Consider the following 27,003-nt stretch of genomic DNA (forward strand, 5'->3'; position numbering starts at 1 on the left):
ACTTTTACATGTCTATGGGGAGGGATCTAACAACCCTCAAGATATGTTTTCTCAATTAACAATTGAGAATTTTCTCAGTTTCTCAATGTAAGAAAGTTTATAGCAATTTTGTTTTACTTTAGTGCAAACTGACAGTTCCTAGATCTTGGATTTATTATTTTTTTTTCTATTCCACATTCATTCTTAGTTGCTACAGATTTACAATAAAGAAAAAAATTTGCTTTGGGATTAATTGGCATTATCTCACTGAGAAAAAATTAATTCAGAATCTTTCTATACTGTTGGCAGTTATTTTCTGATAGATGCCACACCAGTCATATCTGAGACTTTCTTAAGTCTGCACATCTTAAAATAATAATAATAATAACGACAATAACTTCAAAAATCATAAAGAAGAAGTAAAAAGTATATACATATAAACAATAACAACAACAACAAACAACAAAAACTGTGGTAGTTTTACTCTGCTAGGCAGCTAAACTCTACCCACCACAACCATCCACTCAATCCATTACCTCAGAAGAAGAGGGAGGAAATAAAGTATGCTGGAAACAAAAAGAATAGAAGTCTTACATGTTAAGATAAGGATAATTTAACTAAAGGGAAAAGGAAGATAGAAAAATCAAACAAAGATTGTGTGGAAGCACAGAGAGAGAGAAGAAAAAAAAAAAAAGTATATTCTTTTTCTACTTCTAATCAAGAAATTATGTTTGACAACTTCCTGGGAAACAGGGCTTTGTTGTTGTTTGAGAGGACAGATATGTTTATTACAACAGCCCCCACTCTCCTTCCCCTTTCCCACTTTTTATTTCTGAGTGTGACATCATATGTCATGGAATATTTTCATTCAAGAGGTGGTAAGGCAATGGAACAGGTTGCCCAGAGGAGTTGTAGATGGTCCATCCCTGCAGATGTTCAAGACCAGGTTGGATGAGGCCCTGGACAACTTGTCTGGAGAGTGGCATCCCTGTCCATGGGGTGGAACTAATTTTAAAGGCTGTAACTTTTAAGGTCCTTTCCAACACAATCTGTTCTCTGGTTCTATGAATATTCCTTTAGTTGCTTTAGGTCAGCTGCCCTAGTGATGTTCCCTCCTCATTTCTTGCCCACTCCAGCCTACTGGCTTTGAGGGGGTTTGGAGAGTGTTTTGATGCTGTGCCAGGATTGCTCAGCGATAGAGAGAACATTGGTGTGATACCGTTGCTGTTCTAGCTACAAAAGCAGAGCACAACAGTATATTTGCCCCCTGCCATTTGCCAAGGTGATCAGCTCCAGGGCAGACATGTTCTGCAGCAGAGTGGGGGATCGGGCCATGGCAGGGCTAATTTTTCTGGCATCAAGTCTACTTGAGGGAGCCGCCAGGACCCAGCAGCCCTCGTGAGGGAGGCTGACAAGGCATAGGCGGAGCCAGTAGTGCCCCCTCCCCCTGGCCATTCAAAAGCTGCCCCTAGGGAGCACGAGTGACCAGGAGCGCAGCAAACAGGGCGGGCAAACAGGGCGTGGCGTGTCAGAAGGGAGTGGCGTGGCAGTTAGCGTGGCAGTTCACATAGGCAAGGTGAGCAGGAAGGGCAGAGCACTCTCCCCCACCCATACGAACACCTCAACAACAGCCGTTAGCTAGGCGACAATGGTCTCCACCAGGCACGGTGCTCTCTCCAGAAAGATGGTACAAACCCAGACCGACTACCCATTCAAAAATGCAGCAGTTCAGGTCACCGGATGCAGGGAGTGTCTGAGCCTGTTGCTGCCATCGGCAGGAGGCAGAGAAACTGTGTGCATGAGGTGTGAGCAGGTGGATGACCTGGTCCGCGTGGTGGCAGAGCTCAAGGAGGAGGTGGAGAGGTTGAGGGATATCAGGGAGAGCGAGCAGGAGATAGACTGGTGGAGCAACTCCCTGCAGGGCCTCAAGGAGAGGTACCAGCACGAAACACGCCAAATGGGGGTGGAAACCCTGCCCTGTGGCCGTCAGGAAGAAGTAGGGGACCTAGGAGTTGAAGAGGAATGGAGGCAGGTCCCTGCTCGACATCGCAGGCGATGCCCACCCCCACAAGCCCCGCCTTCCAAGGTGCCCTTACACAACAGGTTTGAGGCCCTGGAGCTTGAGAGAGCAGTGGGTGAGGATGAGGTAGCAAGTGTACCCAGGAGGATGCCTAGGGCGAGGAGGTCAACTCCACGCCTCAGGACTTCCTCCACCAAGAAAGACAGAAGAGTTATTGTTGTGGGAGACTCTCTTTTCAGGGGAACAGAGGGCCCTATTTGTCGGCCTTATCCTACCTGTAGGGAAGTCTGCTGCCTCCCTGGGGCAAAGATCAGGGATGTTACCAGGATACTTCCCAACTTGGTTCGCCCCTCTGACTATTATCCTCTTTTGATTGTCCAGGCAGGCAGTGATGACATTGAAGAGGGAAACCTGAAGTCTATCAAACAAGACGTTAGGGGACTGGGACGGTTAGTGGATGGAGCAGGAGTACAGGTGGTGTTTTCATCTATCCCTACGGTGGCAGGGAGGGGTATAGAGAGGACACGGAAAGCCCACCTGTTAAACAGGTGGATCAGGGGCTGGTGCCAACACAGAAATCTTGGGTTTTTCGACCATGGGGCACTTAACTCGGTACCCGGCCTGATGGCTACAGACAGGTCCCTATCTTTTAGGGGAGAACGGATCCTGGGCCAGGAGCTGGCGGGGCTGATAGAGAGGGCTTTAAACAAGGTAAGAAGGGGGATAGGTTTGAAAGAAGGATTGTTGGAGCTGTGCCAGGGGGAACAATGGAAGGGCCGAGGGATAAGGCAATGGCCCAGCTGAAGTGCATCTACACCAATGCACGCAGCATGGGTAACAAACAGGCGGAGCTGGAAGCCATCGTGCAGCAGGCAGGGTACAACTTGGTTGCCATCACGGAGACTTGGTGGGACCACTCTCATGAGTGGAGTGCTGAAATGACTGGCTATAAGCTCTTCAGAAGGGACAGGCAGCACAGAAGGGGTGGTGGTGTGGCTCTCTATATTAGAGAATCTTTTGAAGTTTTAGAACTTGAGGTTGGGAATGACAAGGTCGAGTCCCTTTGGGTTAGGATCGGCGGGAAGGCCAACAAGGCTAGCATCCTGGTCGGGGTCTGTTATAGACCACCAAACCAGGATGAGGAGATGGATGAGGAGTTCTACACAGCTGACAGAAGTTGCGAAATCATCGGCGCTTGTTCTCATGGGGGACTTCAACTTCCCAGACATATCCTGGAAGCACAACACAGCCCAGAGGAAGCAGTCTAGGAGGTTTCTGGAGAGTGTGGAAGATAGCTTCCTGACACAGCTGGTTAGTGAGCCTACCAGGGGTGGCGCCCCGCTAGATTTTCTCTTCACAAACAGAGAAGGACTGGTGGAGAATGTGGTTGTCGGAAGCTGTCTTGGGCAGAGTGACCACGAAATGGTGGAATTTTCTATTCTTGGCGAGGCCAGGAAGGGGACCAGTAAAACTGCTGTATTGGACTTCTGGAGGGCTGACTTTGTGCTGCTGAGGACACTGGTTGGTAGAGTCCCTTGGGAAGCAGTACTGAAGGGCAGAGGAGTCCAGGAAGGCTGGGCGCTCTTCAAGAGGGAAATCTTAATGGCGCAGGAGCGATCTGTCCCCATGTGCCCAAAGACGAGCCGTCGTGGAAGAAGACCGGCCTGGCTCAACAGAGAGTTGCAGCTTGACCTTAGGAGAAAAAAGAGGGTTTATGATCTCTGGAAAAGAGGATGAGCCACTGAGGAAGATTATAAGGAGGTAACGAGGCTGTGCAGGGACAAAATTAGAAAGGCCAAAGCTCATCTGGAGCTCAATCTGGCTACTGCCATTAAAGATAACAAAAAATCTTTTTACAAATACATCAACACAAAAAGGAGGACTAAGGAGAATCTCCATCCTTTACTGGATGCGGGGGGAAACTAAGTTACAAGAGATGAGGAAAAGGCGGAGGTGCTCAGTGCCTTCTTTGCCTCAGTCTTTAGCGGCAATACCGGTTGTTCTCTGGATACCCAGTACCCTGAACTGGTGGAAGGGGACGGGGAGCAGAATGTGGCCCTCACTATCCACGAATAAATGGTTGGTGACCTGCTACGGCACATGGATGTACGCAAGTCGATGGGGCCGGGTGGGATCCACCCAAGGGTACTGAGAGAACTGGCAGAGGAGCTGGCCAATCTGCTTACCATCATTTATCAACAGTCCTGGCTTTCAGGGGAGGTCCCAGTTGACTGGCGGCTAGCAAACGTGATGCCCATCTACAAGAAGGGCCGGAGGGCAGACCCGGGGCCTGTCAGTTTGACCTCAGTGCCAGGGAAGCTCATGGAGCAGATCCTCTTGAGAGTCATCACGCAGCACTTACAGGGCAAGCAGGCAATCAGGCCCAGTCAGCATGGGTTTATGGAAGGCAGATCCTGCTTGATGAACCTGATCTCCTTCTATGACAAAGTGATGCGCTGGGTGGATGACGGAAAGGCTGTGGATGTGGTCTACCTTGACTTCAGCAAGGCATTTGACACCGTCTCCCATAATGTTCTCCTCAAGAAACTGGCTGCTTGTGGCTTGGACTGGTGCACGCTTCATTGGGTTAGAAACTGGCTGGATAGCCGGGCCCAAAGAGTCGTGGTAAATGGAGTCAAATCCAGTTGGAGGTTGGTTACTAGTGGTGTTCCCCAGGGCTAGGTGCTGGGGCCGGTCCTCATTAATGTCTTCATCGATGATCTGGATGAGGGGATCAAGTGCACCCTCAGTAAGTTTGCAGATGACACCAAGTTAGGTGCATGTCTCAATCTTCTCGAGGGTAGGAAGGCTCTGTAGAAGGATCTGGATAGGCTGCACCGATGGGCTGAGGTCAACTGCATGAAGTTCAACAAGGCCAAGTGCTGGGTCCTGCACCTGGGGCGCAGTAACCCCAAGTAGATCTATAGACTGGGAGAGGAATGGTTGGAAAGCTGCCTGGCGGAGAAGGGTCTGGGAGTGATGGTTGATAGTCTGCTGAATATGAGCCAGCAGTGTCCTCAGGTGGCCAAGAAGGCCAACAGCATCCTGGCTTGCATAAGAAGCAGTGTGACCAGCAGGGCTAGGTAAGTGATCATCCCCCTGTACTCAGCTCTGGTGAGGCTGCACCTTGATTACTTTGTTCAGTTTTGGGCCCCTCGCTACAAGAAGGACATCGAGGTGCTTGAGCGAGTCCAGAGAAGGGCAACGAAGCTGGTGAGGGGCCTGGAGAACAAGTCCTACGAGGAGCAGCTGAGGGAGCTGGGCTTGTTCAGCCTGGAGAAAAGGAGGCTCAGAGGCGACCTTATTGCTCTCTACAGGTACCTTAAAGGAGGCTGTAGCTAGGTGGGAGTTGGCCTGTTCTTCCATGTGCCTGGTGACAGGAAGAGAGGGAATGGGCTTAAGTTGCGACAGGGGTGTTTTAGGTCTGATCTTAGGAAGAACTTCTTTACCGAAAGGTTGGTTAGACATTGGAATGGGCTGCCCCCGAAGTGGTGGAGTCACCATCTCTGGAAGTCTTTAAAAGACGTTTAGATGTAGAGCTTAGGGATATGGTTTAGTGGGGACGGTTAGTGTTAGGTCAGAGGTTGGACTCAATGATCTTGAGGTCTCTTCCAACCTAAAAATTCTGTGATTCTGTGATATGGGTCACTGCAGGGAGTTAACTCCATCACAGCAAGACCCAGTACAGGAACCAATCAAAAATTTCTTGATTTGATTTTGTTTTTTTTGTTTTTCAGTTATGAGACCATAGCTTCTGCACAAAAATTCTTGTTGATCTTTATGGATAACTTTTCACTGTATGTTTCCTAGGTATACGTATTAATTTAACCTAAATCACTTCACTTGTAACTAGAAGCAAGAAGAAAATGTCTCAAAGCGTGCGTTAAAGGCACAAGAGATGTCAAAAATATTTTAAAATAAAATTCTGCATAGAGAAGTGTAATAGGATTTTTCAGTGTGAACTGACTCAAATCTCATTCCAAAATTATCTTTTGTCTTCTAGGTGAGGATCAGATTATTTAAGTATTTCCCTTTTGTTTCTGTATCATTTCTTTCTGTTTGTAATTCACAGTATGTTCCTGTCTCATTACACAATGTTTGCCATCTGAATTTTTCTAACCCGCATGTAATCTTGCCTAAACAATAATTTTAAATTAATTTATAATAATGTATGCATATGCAGAACTTGAAGTTAGAGGGATTTGAGGATTTATCTTAATTATATTGGATTTGGATTCCAAATCATGAACTGTTCACATTCTGTATTTATATTACATCCTGTGTTTACACAAATGCTGTAAGTTTAAACTGGCAAAATAAAACAAACACACAAAATCACACACACACATTCTTTTTTTTTTTTTTTTTTCAAGTATATATAAATATAAGGTGACCGCTTCAGTAAGAGCAGCATCTGTGACAGCAGCAGCAGTTGCCATATGCTGAGAAAACTGCAAGACTTGCAACATCTTGGGGGCTGCCTGAGACATCCTGGGGGCTGTCTCTCAGAGAAAACGTCCTCAGCCACCTGACTTCCTCGGGGTTGTCTCAGTGAAGAAGCTTTTCTTAATTTCCAATCCGAACCTCCCTTTATGCAGCTTCATGTAATTACCTCAGGTCTTATCTCTGGTCTCCCTGAGGTCTTATGTCTGGTCATCAACATCTTCTCCTCTACTGCCCCTCAAGAGGAATCTGTATACCGCAAGGAGTTCACCCATCAGTCTCCTCTTCTCTTGGCTGTACAAACTGTGTGACCTCAGCTGTTCCTCATACATCTTCCCCTCTAGACCTTTCACCATCTTCATAGCCTGCCTTGGACACTCTCTAATAGTTTTATATCCTTCTTATACTGTGGTGCCCAAAACTGTACACAGGAGACAAAGCCACATGAGCACAGAGTGGAGTGGGACAATCACTTTCCTCAACTTGCTAACAATACCATGCTTCAGACACAGTGGGATGGATATGTTTGGCCCTTTTGTTTGCCAAGGCACAATTGTTGACTCATAGTCAAGTCATCATGCTGTCAAACAAAACTCCCAGATCCCTTTCCTTAGGGCTGCTCTCCACCCTCTTGTCCACTAGTCTGTACATTTACATAAGAGAGCCCAGTAACAGGTACAGAATCTGCTCTTGTTAAAATTCATGAAATTGGTGATTGCCCAGCTCTCAAAATTTTCAATTTTCAATTTCTCTCTGCAAGGTCTCTCTATCCTCAGAAAGAAAATATATTACCTCTTGAACCAAGGTAAAACTTTATAGAAAAATTTATAGAAAAATTACAGAGCTACAGTTTGTATCTGCAGGGAGAAAACAAGAAAAAACAAGATCATATTGAATTGACACTGACCGGTACAGTGTCAGACAAAAACAACAACAACAAAAGATTTTAAGTAAATCAACAACAAGAAGAGGTCAAAGGAAAATATTGGATTTATACTTGTCCAAGATGGCCGCATAACAAGTGAGGATGGGGAAAAGTGTAACTTTTTGCCTCAGCTCTTAATATAAACGTCTTGTGATGCCTTGTCATCAAAATTGAAAGACCATGAAAGGAGCTTTGGTGAGCTGGGAGTTTGCTTCTTCTCACAGACAACTAGTGATAAGACAAGAGGGAATGGACTCAAGTTGTGCCAGGTTAGGTTCAGTTTGGAAATTAGGAGAAATTTATTCTCAGAAAGAGTGGTTAGACATTGGAATGGGTTACCCAGAGAGGTGGCAGTGTCATTGTCTCTAGGAGTGTTAAAGTAAAGCTTGAACGTGGTGTTCAGGGACATGGTTTAATGGGTAATACTAGTGCTAGAGGGATGGTTGGACTAAATGATTTTATAGGTCTTTTCTAACCTTAACAATTCCATGATTATATGATTCTATGATTGGGGCAGCAGTGACTTTGCATTTATGGACACTGACATTTTAAGTGGTCAGTAGTATCTGCTGAACATTCATAAGCCCATGGGGACTGACAGGATTCATCCCAGAGTACTGAAGGAGTTAGTAGGTCATAGAGCTGGACCCCTCTCAACAATAAATTAAATGTCATGACAAAGTGAGGAGGCCCTTGCTTGCTTGAAGCTACCCAATGTTATACCAACCTACAAGGAGGGTGCAAGAGACAGACCACCCAGGAAAGTACAGACCTGATTGTCTGAGCTCAGTTCCTGGAAAAATTACAGAGAAGATTATCCTGGGTGATATTGAAAGCCAGGTAAAGAACAAAGATATTATCAGGCATAATTAATATGGGTTCATCAAGGTAAATTCCTGCCTCAATAATTTAATCTCCTTCTGTGTTAAGGCTACCCATTCAGTGGGTGAAGTGAAGGCAGTGGATGTAATATTTCTGGATTTCACTAAGACCTTTGACACTGTCCCTGCCAATATCCTTCTGGACAAATTGTCCAACTGTGAGATAAACAGGATCACGTTATGCTGGGTGACTAACTAGATGAATGGCAAAGCTCAGAGTTGTAGTGAATGCAGCTACGTTTCAGCAACAGCCATTCACTAGCAATTTATATCACTAGCCATTCACTAGTGTTCCTCAGGGCTCAGTTCTCGGGCTGGTTCTGTTTGCTCTTTTTTTTCAATGGTCTGGATGCGGGAGGTAAATGCATACTTAGCAATCGATGCTGATGATGCTAATCTGGGATGTAGCTGTTGACTCTCTGGGGGGATGAGAGACCTTGAAGATGTATCTACATATATGGGAGAACTGGATAATCATAAATGGCATGAAATTCAACAAAGGTAAATACTGGGATGGAGTAATGCCACACACAGCTACAGACTTTGAGTTGATTTGGCTAGAGAGCAGCTCTGCAGAAAGGGATCTGGGGGTACTTCTTGATGGTGGACTCAGCATGAGTCACCTGGCAGCCAAGTCACCTGGCAGAAAAGAAGGCAAATGGCATTTTGGGTGGCATTAAACGCATTATAGCCAGCCTGTAAAAAGAGGTGATTCTCCCACTGTGTTTAATATTGATATAGCCTCATCTCAAATGTTGTGTGCAGTTCTGGGCTGCACAATATAAAAAAAGATATTAAAATACTTAAAAACATCCAGAGGTGGATAACAAAACAGGTTAAAAGAATGGAGGAGAAGCTGAATTATCTAGTCTGCAGAAAAGAAGGGAAAGAGGTGATCTGATTACTCTCTATAACTTCCTGAGGAGGCAAAATGGAGATGAAGGTGCTGATCTCTTCCTGGTAGCTAATGATAGAATACATGGAAAAGGCAAAAAGCAAAGTCAGAGAATTTTAAGAGTGGATATTAGGAAAAATTTCTTTGTTGTGAGGGTTACCAAACATTGGAACAGTTTTCCTAGTGAGGTGGTTGATGTCCCATGCTTCTCAGTGTTCCAGAGGCATTTGGATAATGACCTTAGCTATATGCTAAGTAAACTTAGCATATAAACTTAAGTTTTGATTAGCTATAATGTGGTCATGCAGTTGGAAATGGTATCTTTGTAGGTGCGTTCCACCTGAACTGTTCTGTTCTATTCTGTTCTATTTTATTCTATTCCGTTCCGTTCCGTTCCGTTCCATTACATTCCAACCTATCCTAATTTATGTATTAAAAGGTATAATAAATTTAACTATTATTCACTGTTAAAAGTAAATTCAGTGTTAATAGTATGGTTCAACTGACTAACATATATGCCTTAGTCACACTGCATGCACCACAAAGTTAATTAACAATGACTTCGTTGTAGGTTGCTCACAGTATGAGGATTCAGTCCACATTAGGTTAAAAGTGCTCTCTTTTAAATATAATTTTCCTTTCAAAGACTTCTAACTAAGAAATCTAATTTCTTCTAAGAAATCTAACCTCAGACCTCCCCGTGGTCTACATATTGTAAGACTGTATATTCTAGTTCATTTTGGTGCATTTGCTCACTTGTGTTTCAGAAGATCCATCAATCTTGGCCATGTGGTTGTGATATAAAGATTATAAGTAAAAACAAATCAACCTGTAAATAAGGAAAGAACTTTTTCAGGGTGAAAAAGAGGTTTTTGCTTATTTTATTCTGTGAAGGTACAATCATCATGTGCCATAAGCAAATTCTCCTTGTCCAAATTTTTGATGTCTCCTTGTGTCCCTCTTATCCATGTAGTGGCAGCTGAAATTTTAAGCACTGATTATCTGATAGCCCTTTCTCTGTTCCTAAAACATGACATGTATTTTGCACTGCTATAGGACATCAAAAGTAAATATGTAACTTCCAAGTGGATTGATGATTAAAGAAATGTATATAAAATCTAATTATAGCATACTAGATCAGTAGACCTAGACAATAGTGTTGCACTGTAATGTGTGGAAGAAAAAAGATTACCTTAAGACTTAAAACTTAAGCTGTATCGATATCTTTGATATCAACATCACTTTGTCTTATCCAGTGGGACACACTTAAATACATCATGTTTACAAATGAGTAATATATTCTTCATATTTTTCCTTACGTGGTTTTATTGTCAATGCTTTGTGCATAGGTCTAGCTGTCTTGTGACAGCTCTAGTAGTAACATGTCTGAGTAAAATTTTATCTGACATTTAAATGTGTGATGTAAAAGTGTAAATGTGCAATACTAACTGTAGTATTGCATTTATCCATTGGCCCATTAACTAAAGCTTGTAAAATGACAGGGAAGAAGCAGGGAAGACAAACAGTATGGTAGAGAAGGTAGCAGAAAAGGAAGAATAACAGAATATTATTCCGTATTGTCTTTAATTAGATGTCCCTCACCTCAGATATTTATTTAGAAAAAATGATCTCTTCTTTTCTCCCTGGTATATTTACTCCATTCTCCGTATACATAAAAACTATGTATAAATTTATAAAATAGCATATGTATGTATATACACACATATATACATATATATGTTTTCATAGCATGTAATGTATACATATATATATAAAAATACAGACATGTACACACATAGATGCATGTATGTTTTAATAACATGTATGTATATATATGTATATACACCAAAAATATATATATATATATATATATATACATTCTCCCCATGCTCACATACATTGTTTTCATCCTCTTATTTTTTATACTTTAGACATTTACTATTTCTTTATTCATTTTGTTGCGTACTATGTACTTTTTTTTTTTTTTTAATATATACATAATGTTCTATATCACAATTTCCTCAGTAAATAAAAGAGTTTTGGGTTTTTCTTTTCTTGCTTGAAGTTAACTTGTTTAACTACTAAATATTATTATTATTATTATTATTATTATTATTATTATTAATAATAATAATAATAATAATAATAATAATAATAATAATAATAATAATAATAATAATAATAATAATAATAATAATGTCTTCAGACAACTTTGATAGTACTGTTGTACCAAAACTAGTCACATAGTGAAGAACGATAAATGATAAATGTAACCTCATTTTTTGTTTTGTTATTTTTTGTAATCTAACTTTAATTTCAGGTAACACTTTTGCTCCATCTTTTTTTTTTCAGGTACAGGCTGCTTTGCCTTTCTTCTGGGTATGAGACTGAACGCCCAAGTAAGAGAACATATGGAATATGTCTTGTATATATTGTTGCATAACATCAAGATACAGTTTATTGATTTATTTTTCCCCAATTTTCCACTATGTACCTGTGCATTTTCTATTCAATCCATAAGCTTTTCCTTTTCATATGCTTTTTACCTTTCCTCACTGCTCAGGGAACTAGTTAGTGAGGTGTGCTGGGAAATTGCTTTTAAAGATATTGGGATCCATCAGTGTTGGTCGTTTTTTAAGTACCACCTCCTAATAGCGCAGGAACAGGCAATACCAAAATGTCAGATGTCAAGCAGGAGGGGCAGAAGGCTGACCTGGCTGCAGTGATCTTTTTCAAGAGCTTAGGTGGAAAAAGAAAGTGTATGGTTGCTGGATGCAAGGTCGGGTGACATGACAGAACTGTAGGGATGCTTCTTGCTTTTGTAGGGAGACTATTTATCTGGCCACAGCTCAATTAGAGCTGAAAATGACCAGCAGTGTGGGGGACAATAAAAAAGAATTTTTTAAGTATGTTAATGGAAGACCAGAGCAAACATTGCTCTGATACTTGATGAGGATGGTGACCTAACAAACGGACATAAGCAAAGGAGAGAATTTTAATGCATTTGTTTTCTTCAACACCAGTGAAGGGTTTTGGGACCCCAGCTGCCCTGGACCATGGCTGTGGGAACAATAAACTACCAGTCAACCCTGAACTTGTGTGGGATTTGCTACTCCACTTGGATGCATATATGTCCATGGGGCCTGATGTAATTTATCCCAGTGTACTCAGAGAACTGGATGACATTATCACAGGACCTCTCTCAATTATTTTTCAATGGTCTTGGGAATCTGGAGAGTCCCCAGCTGACTGAAAGATGGCAAACATAGTCCCAATTTTCAAGAAGGGCAAGAAAGAAGATACTGTCAATTACAAGCCTGTCAGTGTCACTTCAATGACTGGTAAAATTATGGAGAAGATTATTCTGGGAGTTATTGAGGGACAACACAAGCACTGGTAACAGACAACATGGGTTCACTAGGGGAAGGTTATGTCTAACAGCAATGAGGTAAGTAAAGTGAGCAATTAGATGATGTGTCAGGCCCAAAGGGTTCTTGTAAATGGGGTTACATCAGGCTGGCAAGCTGTCACTAGTGGGGTTCCTCCCAGGCTTCACTTTAGAACCAGTTCTCTTTGATATTTTCATAAATGATTTGGATTTTTCACACTTGAAGGTGTTTTGAGCAAGTTCATGGATGATATCAAATAGGGCAGAACTGTTGACTCCATTGACAGTAGTAAGGCCTTGCAGAGAGATCTTGACCAAGTACAGAGCTGTGCAATCACCAACAATATTAAATTTAATATGAACAATTTCCAGATTCTGTCAATATGAAGTTTAATATGAACAATTTCCAGATTCTGTACCTGGGAAGGGGCAACTCTGGCTATACAAAAATAATAATAATAATAAAAAAAAAAAAAAAAGGCAACAGGATGATGGAGATCAGCCTCACAGAAAGGGATCTGGGGGTTTTGATTGGCAACAAGCTGAATATCTAAACATAATCCAGCAGTGTGCCTTAGCAGTCAGCCAACCATATCCTACGGTACAACAAGCACAGAATTGCTAGCCAGCCAAGCAAAGTGATTTTCCTGCTCTACTCCATGCTGGTGTGGCCTCACCTCAAGTACTGTTTACTGTTTTGGGTTCCATGGTGTAAGAAAGATATAAAACTGTTAGAGAGTGTCGAAAGGAGGGCTACAATGATGATGAAGGGTCTGGAGGGCACAACATATGGGGAGTGGCTGAAGTTACCCGGTTTGTTCAACCTGGAGAAGATAAGACTGAGGGGAGGCCTAATGGAGGCCTACTGCTTCCTCACAAATGGAGTGGAGGGGCAGGGTCTGATCTCTTCTCTCTGGTGAACAGCAATAGGACCTAGGTTGTTAGGTTGTTAGACACAGGAATAGGCTCCCCAGGGAAGTGGTCACAGCAACAATCCTGCCAAAGTTCAAGAAGAGTTTGGACAAAGTTCTCAGACACATGGTCCAATTTTCTGTGTGGTCCTCTGGGGACCCAGCATTTGGCCTCCCTGATCCTCGTTGGTCCCTTCTAACTTGGGATATTCTATTATTCTTTGATATGGTGATCTACCTGTAACTCCAATTCATACACAATCTTGTTCCTTCTAAACTATCTTTGAGATGTAGAGTACTCCAGCCCAAACTGACATTAAGATGACCACATTTCCTTCTTCTCAGGACTCTGATGTCAGCTCTGAGGCCAAATAAATCCTCAGTCATAACCATGAATGGATAACCATTCTTTTTTATGATTCTGCAATTATGAATATGTGAGTCATATTTTTTTTCTCAAATTCACTTCCCTTGTTCTTCATATATTAATGGGTTTTAATTGTTTTTTTTTTTGTTTGTTTGATTGTTTTAAATTATTTTTGCATTGTAGAGTACACAGATTTTCGTTTTGTATATTAAGCGCTTTATCTTAGTTGCTTAATTAATGTCTTTCCAGATGATACATCTAGATTCCAGTTCAGATTTAGATTTAGAGAATAAGTTATTCTACTCATTATATGCCCATCTAATAAAAAAGGTACCTAGTCATGCCTGGATCTTAAATTTGGGCCTGGTCACAACTGTTCTTTACATGTAGAATCCTTATAAAGAAGCAGTAAGAAATAAAGTGGGTGTTTTTTGTGTTTTAATACCTTTTTTTTTTTTTCTTTTTTTTTTTTTTCTTTTTCCATTTCTCAGTTACAGGAGGAATGAATGCATTTCACCTTTAAGAAGTAATGTCTCCAATGAATACCGCCTGGCAATACTCTGAATAGAATCTAAAGGTCAAGTGTTGTCTTTCCTTTGGTTATTAGTTCTTTTTTCTACAATGAGGAGTGGGGGGTAGGGTGGAGGTTGTGAGGGAGAAGAAAAGTAGATCTCTACATAACTTTACTAATCAGTCTCTCTGCACCCTTAGATCAAGAAGCAGATTTAATTAATTTCATGTATATTTCATGTATCAGGCTTATGTGGCAAGGTTGTGGTAGCAAGAAGGCTGCAGGGGTGGCCTCTGTGGGTACAGAAGTTGACATATGTTAGATAACAGCCAGTTCCAGATGACTCAGAAATGGACCTGACACTGGCTAAAGCTGAGTCAATGAGTGATGTTGGCTGAACTTCTCTAAAGACATATTTCACAGAATCACAGAATTGTCTAGGTTAGAAGAGACCTCAAGATCATCGAGTCCAACCTCTGACCTAACATTAACAAGTCCTCCACTAAACCATATCGCTAAGCTCCACATCTAAATGTCTTTTAAAGACCTGCAGGGATGGATAGTGACTCCACCACTTCCCTGGGCAGCCCATTCCAATGCATCACAACCCTTTCAGTAAAGAAGTTCTTCTTAATATCCAACCTAAAACACCCCTGCCGCAACTTTAGCCCATTCCCCCTCATCCTGTCACCAGGCATGTGAGAGAATAGACCAACCCCCACCTCACTACAGCCTCCTTTAATGTACTTATAGAGGGTGATAAGGTCACTCCTGAGCCTCCTCTTCTCCAGGCTGAACAAACCCAGCTCCCTCAGCCGCTCCACATAAAACTTGTTCTCCAGACCCCTCACCAGCTTCATCGCCCTTCTCTGGAGTCTTTTGAACACCTCGATGTCCTTCTTGTAGCGAGGGGCCCAAAACTGAACATAGTACTTGAGGTGCAACCTCACCAGAGCTGAGTACAGGGGGATGATCACTTCCCTAGCCCTGCTGGCCACACTGCTTCTTATGCAAGCCAGGATGCTGTTGGCCTTCTTGGCACACCTGAGCACACTTCTGGCTCATATTCAGCTGACTATCCACCAATACACCCAGGTCCTTCTCCACCAGACAGCTTTCCAACCACTCATCTCCCAGCCTGAAGCTCTGCTTGGGGTGGTTGCGCCCCAGGTGCAGGACCTGGCACTTGGCCTTGTTGAACTTCATACAGTTGACCTCAGCCCATTGTTCCAGCCTATCCAGATCCTCCTGCAGAGCCTTCCTACCCTCGAGAAGATCGACACAGATTTAGTGTGAAAACAACACACTTTGATATTTTGTTGGCCTCTTTTTCAAATTCTCTTTTGATTTCCAAAAACTTTCTCAACCTTCCATAGGATCCCTCTATCTGAGGCTGGAAAACAGGCCAGATTAAACTAAAATAGGGGAGATATAGAGAAGATGTTAGGAGGAAATTTTTTACTCAGAGGGTGATAAGACATTGGAACAGGTTTTCCAAAGAAGTTGTGGAAGCACCATTTCTGGAGGTGTTCAAGATGAGGTTGGATGAGGCCCTAGACAACTTGATCTAGTAGGTGGCATCCCTACCCATGGCAGAGGAGCTGGAACGAGATGATCTTTAAGGTCCCTTCCAACCTAAGCCATTCTATGATTAGTCACAGACATTAATATCAATATATTTCCACAAGCCAGCCGCTGAGACAGAAACACTTACAGGTCATCACTAGTGTCAGAAGACATACCAATTTTCTCCGTGATCTTGGAGATCAGTATTACAAAAAAAAAAAAAACAAAAAACAAAAAACAACAAAAAAAACCCACAAACATACCAATTAAATGATTCTAAATAAAGCAGCAGGTTGCACATTGTCATCTTAAAGTTAACATCTTGTTAACTTTAGAGGTGTGTTAAACTTGTGATAAACTGAAAATAAACTGAAAAGAGAAACATAGTAGAAAGTTACTCATTAAAACTCCATCAAGAACTCATACTTGAAAAAGTGCAAGGTAATTTTTCTCATATCTATTAAGCTGCTTGAAGGGATCATTAAGAGTATTTCTCCCAAAGAGCAAGATCGATTAGAGGTTGTCTGGTATAAGATTTAAACTCATTAGAGAACAAGAGCTTTCTTCCTTTGCAAGTGCTTGCAGAGTGATTTAATCTCTGTATACTATACAACAGTGATTACAACAAATGTAGAAGACCTAAATACTGAAAATTACCAGAAGATATATCAAGATTATTATTTATAGTATTTTGTTTTTCTTGTCATCAGAGTTTGATATATCATTTTATTTATTTATTTATTTATTTATTATTAATAATTTGTCTATTTTATAAATACAAAATATTTGTACGTCAACCTAACTGACAGAAGAAATCAAAAGTTTCTAAATTTCAAAAAAGTACTGGGGAGACCTAGGAATTTTATACAGAAATATATTCTGAATGAAAAATGCTGCTCAATATAATTAAAAGTTTCTGGATGAAAAGTACGACTTTCAATGCACAGTACAAATGCTGCCTGTTTCTACTTGCAAAGTTTAACTTTACATGTTTCACCTAGTTTGCTGTTTCCATTCTTCCTCCATCCTATGACGAAAGAGGTGAGGGGAAGGGCAGTATTTTTATGTTTGACAAAAGCATGAAAGTATTTTTTTTTTTTTTTTTTTGGAACTAGAATTTGGAACTAGAAGCCACCATTTTTTTTTTGGTATATTTTCCCAGATAGGGAATATACCTTTTCCTCAGTCTGGTTCGGGCAGAAAACAGTGAAATCTTCATATCAAATAATTAAAACTTGAAAAAAAAAATATGTTAGAAACAGTACTTATTATGAAGTATTTTAGGAAATATTACTATGCACAATAGTGACAGTTTTCTTGATATAAAGTATTTATTTTATATATATTTTATTTATATATTTTTTTTAAACTTCTGAATTATTTCATTGGATCTCTGCAGACTTTTGTACCTCACTGTTAGTTCTTTTCAAAAGAGTCATGCTCTATATGTAAAAAGAAGAAAAGAATATGGTCCTTTTCAGAGTCCAAGTTTATTTCTGAAGCAAGGATTATTCCATCAGGTCTTTCAAAATTCCCAGTAGACTTTACTGTCAGTGAAATTTCAAAGACTTTGCTTATACAGAGACCATCAGATAACACTAAGGGTCTTTGAAATGGTGTCTAAGAAATTAGAAAGAGTTCTCTACCTGAGAAAGAACTGCTGAGTACTAGAGAACTTCTCACCATAACATATGCATGTATTCTTGCCTACAACTATGGATCTATGGATATATGCACATACTGGAGCTACAAAAAAAAAAAAAAAATCAGGCAGATTTTTGGGGAGATTCTCAGTTTAAACTGGGAATTCTCAGACAGACTCTCAAAGACACTAATAGTATCCTAGGATAAAGAATAACATACTCAACTTCTCTGCCTAGATGCATATTAGCAGAGGTGTTTGTTTGTTTTTTATCATGATGAGTAGAATAGAACTGGACAGAACAGAACAAAACAAAACAGAATAGTACAGTTGGAAGGGACCTACAAAGACCATTAAGCCAAACCAACCTCATCGTTGTCTGCCTGACCACCTCTGGAGGTAGTCATGTATCCCGCACTTGTGAATCATGTTTTCTGATGCCTTCCCCTTCTTTGGAAAATGTTCATCACTTTAATTTACATATGAAATCTACCTGGAATAAAAAAGAAAATCAATGAGCATTTGACAGTTGACCAGCATTAGCTTTGTATGATTTGTTATCATGACAAAATTCTTTATCTAACTTGTCCTGTCTGGGTTTTTAGAATAAATCCTGTAAGGTCAGACTATTCAGTGAACCTCCAAGTTAATTTAGTTCTGGACACATCCAATATGTGTGACCATGATTAAAGGTTTTTATTTCTGCATTTTCAGTAGGCTGGGATTCATTCTTTTAACAAGTTACTAGTCTTTCTTTACATGAAAAATAGTAATTATTGAGAACTTTGGATTTTATCTGTGACCATTCAGATTGTTTCTCCGCTATGTTAAAAGTCTTCTACACCAGGGGAGTAAATGCAAAATGGAAACAAAGTTATAAGAACTCATTGTATGGAAGTTAGGTTTCTCCTTACAGGCAGGGGAAGACAATAATTCAACAGGATGAAATGGTCTGTGAACAAAACAGTTATTACTTTAAAATGTAATTTCTACCATTATCTTTACATACCTATGTTATTTTTATTTACAAGTGATCATAGAACAAATGACTCAAGTTGGAAGGGACTTTAAAGATTACCTAGTTCCAACCGCCCTGCTGGGGTCAGGGATTCAACCCACTACATCAGGTTGCCCAGGGTTTTGTCCAACCTCTGAACCAGGCATCCACAAGATTAACTGGTATCTGGAAATTCTCCAGTAACTGCATCATCTTAAAATACTACAATTTTCTTTAAACTCCTCCTATTTTCTTATTTCAGAACAGATATCTTCCAAATGCAGCTGAAAGTTTTACTGTTAGAATTTTCAAAACAAGTAAATAAGTAAATTAAATATATCTCTTTTATACATTTTTTCCCCCCAGTTGTGATAATGTTAGAGTTTTCCTAGATATTTAGTAAACAATAAGGGTATTCTTATAAAAGAGCTCAGAAGTAGTTGAAAACCACCATTCTTTATTCTTTAATTCTTTAGAAAGGCTTCCTGGTTAAATTTCTAGGTTATGCAAATCCCTGAGCAAGGATTTGCCTCATCCTCAAGAGATACAGTAACTCAGGCATGACTTTCAAACACCTTTATTTCTTGCTTTCCTCTTCATTCTCAGGAAGAAGCAGCTGTGGTCCATCTCACTAATGAGTTGCTCTCCTTCAACTGAGCATTAACATAGATGTTAAAAAGCTACTCAGACAGTGCAGAGGGATAGCCAAAACTATCCCCTGTAGGGGCTGACAGATATGAGGTTGTTCTCGTTTCAAAAATTTTTTATCTTCTATCTGAACTCTCATATTAAAATGATTGCAGTTTTTAAGTTCCATGTGACTCAAGTCATATGACCAGAGAGTATTATGAGTACTGTGTATTTTTAATGACATACAAGCTGCAGTGAAAGAGAATTTTTTTTTATTTGTTTGTTTTTGTTTGTTTGATGTGTATATAGTACATGTTTCCTGTGAACTGCAGCTTTATGGGGAGAAGCAAAAGAGTGAACAGGAGGTGGAAAAATGATTGAATCATTTCTATTAAATTAAATTCAGTTAAACAAGAGCAGGTGCCACATCAAACATGCAGCAAAGCTGATTCAGTTTCTTGCAGTTAATGAGTTTAGTTTTCACGGAGGTTTTGAGAATACCAGACCTGGCCATTCATCTGCTGAGCAGTGCTGGAAATTATTTATATTTTCTATGCAAAAAGATCCAAAATAAAAATATTTTTTGGATACAATTTGCCAAAGAGCACACATATGAAACAACTTTATTAACACAATTAAAAGAATAGTTGTAGAATAAATTATGGACACAGACTGAAAAAAAAGACACAGATGGATTTTTTCTTCTCCATTTGAAACATGATAAAACAAAGGATATGAGCTGTGCAAAAGTATCTAGCCTTATACATCATTTTGCAAGTCAGCTGAGAGCTATGTGTTCAGGCAGTTTTGAATTGGAAAATATATGAGCTGCAGCATGCTGTTTATGTCACCAGCGAGCCTGAGTGAACAAGTCCCTCTAGGCTTCTACGTTACATATCAGAAGGTGTCATCACTAGCAGATTTTTTCTTCAAATTGAAAATGAGAAAAAAAAAATAAAAAATCAGTGAGGAAAAGGGGAAAAGAAAGGCAAGAGATGTAGTGTGTACTTCATTGTTCTTCAAATACCAGTTTAGCACCCAAAGGCACTAATAAGAAAAAGTTCCTGTTATGCCTGTTTTGTGCAAATACAAAATTTAGAAAGCTGGAAAACATGTTTTTTTTTATAGAGAAAGCTTCCATAAGGGAAACCTCTTTAGGAGTATTTGTACCTTCTCTCATTCTTTCACTCTCTATGTTTTTCTGTTCTTAATCCTTTCTTTGTTAAACACCTTTATTTGAAACATCTAATAAATAGCTTTCCTTTCATCTCATCTGGACCAGACTTTTTTTTTATTTTTTTTGATTTTTTTTTTTTTTTAAGATAAAAATAAGACATCTAAATTTCTGCTAACCAAACTCTCTTTAAGAATTCTTTGAGTGACCTTTCCACTGAGGTCACTAAGAATACGTTGAGTGACCTTTCCACTAAGACAACAATTATATAAAAAACATAATTTCATACATCAGGACACCAAAAGATAGAAACAATAAAGGAAGTTTCCATTTTTCACTGACTTACATGACTGAGCAGCTATATTCTGGGAAATAGGTGTTTTGTTTGGTTTTGTTTTCTTGAGAGTTTCTTAAATTTTAGTCTAATGAAATCAATATTTCCTGTCATTCACAATTCCTTGTTTTCATTAATTAAAAGATGAAAATTTTGAAGACATTTGTAAGCAAATCAGTTATCTAGGTTCTCTTTATAATCAATAAAGAGAAATGGACTTTTCATGAGCTCTCTTTTACATTGAGGTTTTCTAGTTTGTGGTCTAGATTTCATTTATTATCAATAAAGAGAAACAGGCACTCTAGCACTGCAATTCATTTAATCCTGACATAGATATCTGACAAAGATAAATTACCTCAGAGTGAGTTGCTCTATACTTGGAGTTGTATTACTTTTTACTGACTGTAAAGATGCAATGTTTTCAGATATAGGCATCAAAATCATAGATTTTGAAATCTAGGAGAGATTTTAATTTTGTAAGCCATAGCAAAACCTCCTGACAATATATGGATTATAGTTTCTCTTAATTAATAGAAAGCATTTTCTTCTTGGAGTTCATGTTCAGTAAAAAGAACAATGAAAACACTCCTTGATGTTTTTCAGTATAAGTAGCCTTTAAAGAGTATTAAAATCCTGAATATGTCCATTACCATGTCTCAATGTACAAGACTCATTTCTCTTCTGAAGACCGTTTCTCTTGAGCACTATTTCACCATGTTTTTTTCTATGAAATTGTATTCAGATTTTGTGACTGATTGATTTCTACTAAAGAGAGAAGAAACAAACAAACCTGCTGAAAAAAAAAAAAAATAATGCTGATTGTATACAACTTGTTTAATTTCCTAGAGATATCATAGAACACATCTTCATAAGGGTAGAACTAACCTGTTGCATGATGGTCTAAAGAGATATCTCTAGTATGGAATATTATATCATATGATAGTTTCTTTCCTTCCTTCCTTCCTTCCCTCCTCCCTTCCTTCCTTCCTTCCTTCCTTCCTTCCTTTCTTCCTTCCTTCCTTCCTTCCTTCCTTCCTTCCTTCCTTCCTTCCTTCCTTCCTTCCTTCCTTGTTTCCTCCATCATAGTAAAACCTCTGCAGTCACAATTAGAGTGAAACTAATACATAATTCTGAAACTAATTGCATTTCAGTGATTAAAATTGAACTTGAAACTATTCTTTTTTTCCATGTTTCATGTTTTATTTTAGAATTCGGTATTGGGTTGTATAGTTTGTGTTCCAATTTCTTCAAGACTGTAACCATTTTTAAAAGATATTTTTTTTTCTTCTCAGCAACACCTTCAGTGTCTTTCCCAAGTCACAGATAGTGAGATTAAATCTCACTATTATATTTCAACATTTTTTTTCTCACCAGTGTGTAAACCACTTACTCCTTGACAAAAAACTCCTTGAGTCAGAAATAGCCAGACTTTATCTACTGTCTAAGGTTTTCTGCTTTGCCCCTCAGCATTTTTTAGAAATCTTCTTGTAGATTTAAAATCTTCTCTTTTGATGTTCAGTGTCTCTTTCCCATACCCTTAAGTTGTATCAATCCATTGAGGTCTTACATTTTCAAAGGAAGATGATTACAGCACTGTCAAAAAATTACATCTATTGAACGTTACTTCTGAAAACACCCAAAACGTTTCCTGCTCATAATTTGCACCATCTCCACTTCCCTTTTCCCTCTCCTATGTATTTTTGTTCAGTTCCTCTATTTTGTTTCTTCACCAGAGCTCTGTACCAAATTTGCCACTCAGGTAAAATGTTAGCTCTGATAGAGCCATTCCGTTTTATGCTTTGAGAGCATCTGACGAGATAGTTCAACTGTTTGTGTCAGTGTTCCCTGTGCTTGTTCTGTCCAAATGAGTCTGATTAACAAAGATCTACTATTTCAAATGTTTAGGTTAATCTCTTTTTCTTTAGCAGGTATGGGTTATATGTAAGAAATGTAGACAGGCAGATCAGAGGACAAAATTTATACCAGCAGGATAGTGAACAGATTCTGTGGAAGAAACAGTATAGTAATTGCTTCACATTTGGATGTTTGGTTGTGGTCTCACATTAAAAACAAAACAAAACAAAGAAACAAACAAAATACCACCACCACCACCAACAACAAACGCAATCATCATCATCCAGTGTTAAAGAGACATATTTTTCTCTCTTTGCTGGCATTACTGTATGACAGCTGGGGTTTCCACTATTTACCCTTTAGAAATACTTCATTTCATTATAATGGTGTTGTCTTTGTTTGTTTGTTTGTTTGTTTGTATGTTTTTTTCCTATGGTTTTTCAGACAGACTTTCTTCTTTCAGCACAGTATTAAAAACTGGATCACACCCTCCATTCACCTGCCTGAATGTTGGAAAGCATAAGAATGGTGCTGTTCTGCATGGCCAGGAAAATGAAAGTGACCCCAACACGTGGCAGATAGGGCCAGATCATCCACTAGGTAGGTCCAAGGACTTTCCAGGATGCCTGGCGCACAGATAGGCAGTGGCATGCCTGCCCGCAGCACTGTTTGGGCTAGGACACCAGGCAAGGACGCAAGTAGATCCCAAGACCCAGGGAAAGGTTCTCATATAGTTCTGTCTCAAAACTTCTCTGTTTTCACAGAAGTCTCATCCAAAATTAACCTGGTTTCATCTTATCAAAGCTGACCTTAAGCTTAGATGCTTGTACTTTTGATGTATAGAGGATGTTGTAGGCTTTGTTTGCTTAAACAAGACCCTAACACATATAATTTCAAAATATTCCTGTACAATTCTTAGGAGCTGCCTGTATCCTGAATCCCTCACTTCTGCTTTCTCTGGTGTATTTGTATTACTTAAATGTATAGACTATGGCATGAGGATAACTTTCATTTTTTCTGTACCTCACAGATATTCTTGAGGACTTAAAACATTGATAAGAAATCAAAATGGAAATACATGACAATGATATATACCAGGAGCATATTATTATTGAACATTATATCTACAAGATATTTTATGAAAACGAATAAAATATCTTAACACAATAGTTTTGTTTGTTTGTTTGTTTTTCATAAAGATCTATCTATTTTTCCAGAAAATTCACATTTAGGATCATAGAATCATAGAGTATCCTGGATTGGAAGGGACCTACAAGGATTATCAAGTCCAATTCTTGGTTTCACTCAGGACCACCCAAAAACTGAACCGTATCTCTGACAGCATTGTCTCAATTTCTCGAACTCTGGCAGTCTTGGTACCATGACCACTTCCTTAGGGAACCTCTTCAAGTGCACAGCAACTCTCTTGGTGAAGAACCTTTTCCTGACATTCAGCCTGAACTTCCCCTGATGTAGCTTCATGTCATTTGCTTGGGTTTTAACTTTTCTTAAATTAAATAAATATTTTAATAAAAATAGAATGCAATGATCCTTCTGTATCGTTCTTTGACAGTCATTACCTGTATCAAATACTAAAATATCTGGCATAGCAATGAAGGTAGGTTAAACAAGTTTTAACTTAGGGCCACTTTGATAAGTAACATGAAGGTGCAATTTGTGGATGAGAAAGAGATAGAATCAGTAGACATCTATATTTAGTTTTAATAACTCCCATTTCATAAATGTTTAATTTTTGCACAGAACATATTAAGCCTAGACAAATTTAATAAACTGAAACTTTGTAATTGAAGAGGTATGGGTGATTACTAATGGGTGATTAGAAGAGAAGAGAAGAGAAGAGAAGAGAAGAGAAGAGAAGAGAAGAGAAGAGAAGAGAAGAGAAGAGAAGAGAAGAGAAGAGAAGAGAAGAGAAGAGAAGAGAAGAGAAGAGAAGAGAAGAGAAGAGAAGAGAAGAGAAGAGAAGAGAAGAGAAGAGAAGAGAAGAGAAGAGAAGAGAAGAGAAGAGAAGAGAAGAGAAGAGAAGAGAAGAGAAGAGAAGAGAAGAGAAGAGAAGAGAAGAGAAGAGAAGAGAAGAGAAGAGAAGAGAAGAGAAGAGAAGAGAAGAGAAGAGAAGAGAAGAGAAGAGAAGAGAAGAGAAGAGAAGAGAAGAGAAGAGAAGAGAAGAGAAGAGAAAGCTGGCAGAGAAACTGGAAAACAGGACATATGAGGAACGGCTGAGGGAACTTGGGTTGTCTAGTCTTGCAAAACGGAGGCTGAGAAGAGACCTCCTCACTCTTTCCAACCACCTGAAAGGAGGTTTTAGCTAGGTAGGTTTTTGGTCTCTTCTCTCAGGTGACAACTGAGAGGAATGTTTGGAAATGGTTTAAGTTGCATCAAATAAGGTTTAGATTAGACGTCAGGAAGAATTTCTTTATGGAAAGAGTATTTACGTGTAAGCATTGGAACAGGCTGCACAGGGAAGTGGTAGAGCTGCAATCCAGAGTTGCAATCCATAGAAGTATTCAAGAGATGTGTCTGTGTGGTTTTTAGAGACATGGTTTAGCGGTGGACTTGGTAGTATGAAGTATGAAGTAGTATGAAGGAAAGAAGGAGGGAGGGAGGGAGGGAGGGAGGGAGGGAGGGAGGGAGGGAGGGAGGGAGGGAGGGAGGGAAAAGAAGCTTTCTGTCATTCATTTAAGTAATGTTATTTCTTAAACCTGATGATGACAACTTTCATAACACATTGCTAATTACATCATTATACCATTATAATTTTTTTGGGTAACCTCCTTAATATGTTCAAAAGTATCTAAATCCCATTGTTTATAACTCCACCTCTTTACAGTCTGCAATTTTCCACTCATTTATATTTTCAGTTACTTGGAACAATATGGTATCATTAAAAAGGAAAATCTGAAAGTAGTGAAAACAAGCACCAATCCAATTTTGTCAGGATTCAAGACAGAAAATATTTTTTCCTTAAGTGATTGGTTGATAGTGTTTTTCTTATGTTGCTATTGTGCTTATTCAGTTGTAAGTAGGAACTCACAAAATTGCAAATGCCACCTTTAAATACTTGAGTCTTTGTTAGACTCTTTGTCCTTATGTAGGTATAGCTTCCAAATTATTTTCAAACATATGGAATTATTTTTGTATATATATATATATATATATATATACACACACATATACACATATGTATGTATATGTATATATATTTACATATACATACATATGTGTATATATATATACACACATATATACGTATACATATATATGTGTGTGTATATATATATATATATACATGTATATATATATATATACATATACATATATATATGTGTGTGTATATATATATATATATGGAAGAGTTTCTTTGGGGTTTTGTTGTGATAATGTTCCTCTTTTCTTCTATGTCCTTCTTCATCGCCTGTTGTGTTTGTTATTAACACCATTTGAAGATGGCCTGTAATACATATATACATTTATTTGAACTAATTTAGCTGGTAAATCATCAGAAATGCCATGTGATATATATGTCATAACGCTTCTGAAGAGTAAAAAAAAAAATAAATAATAAGGTATATTATTTTGAATACTGTGAAAAAGTTTGTCTAATCAAACTGTTAAGAAACTCGGTGTAATTCAAGAATGAAAGTACGACTATGTTTTTGTATCTAGTACCAGTTTTACCCTGATACCGGCAGTACTTCCCATCTAAAAATTATTCCTTACCTGTCATTTGTAACATTTGTGGATCTCATAAAAATTCAGGTCCACAAAATATCAAAGACATTGTACAAAATCAGCCTTAAAACATAAGTTACCCAAAAATAAACTGCATTATGTAACAGAGGAGACTGCAAGAATAATAACTGAAATGAGCTTCTGGCTTCTCAGACACCTTCAGAATTTACTCAGTAATTATGTATATTATATAAATTATATCTCCCCATATACTCTTTTGTTATTGCATTCCAGGCTTAGACTCAGAGTAATTGTGTGTATAAATAAGGTAGGAAAGTTTCCTTTATAACTTAAAGAGGATTTTACCAGTGCAGATGTGACTCTGAATGCAGTTATGTCTTCTTGTCTCCTACTTAGCTATGTATACATTGTCTACTCTAAATATTCTTAGAAATAGTTTGATGCAGGCTTTTTTACACATTGAGTTTTGTATATCATGTATTCAGGATAGAAAGATTCTGAGTCACAACCAGTGTTGTGAGGTGGAGTATTAGGTCTGCATTCGGTCTTTTAAAAGTCTTTAAGGAATTTCTAGTCTTTACATCTAAATTGTTTTCAAGAAGAGATCTTTTAAAGCATGAAGAGTCCTTTTGGTCTTATCCATTTTTCAAGAAAAAAAATATATCATTCAGTCTACACATATAAATGGATTAAAAAAATGACCCTAAAGATACAAAGATTTATAACTTTCTTATCAGAAGATGTGTAGAATTGCAGATTGTACCATCATTTGTTGTTT

Source organism: Anas platyrhynchos, chromosome Z, assembly GCF_047663525.1.
Source record: "Anas platyrhynchos isolate ZD024472 breed Pekin duck chromosome Z, IASCAAS_PekinDuck_T2T, whole genome shotgun sequence".
In the NCBI taxonomy this organism is placed as follows: Eukaryota; Metazoa; Chordata; class Aves; order Anseriformes; family Anatidae; genus Anas; species Anas platyrhynchos.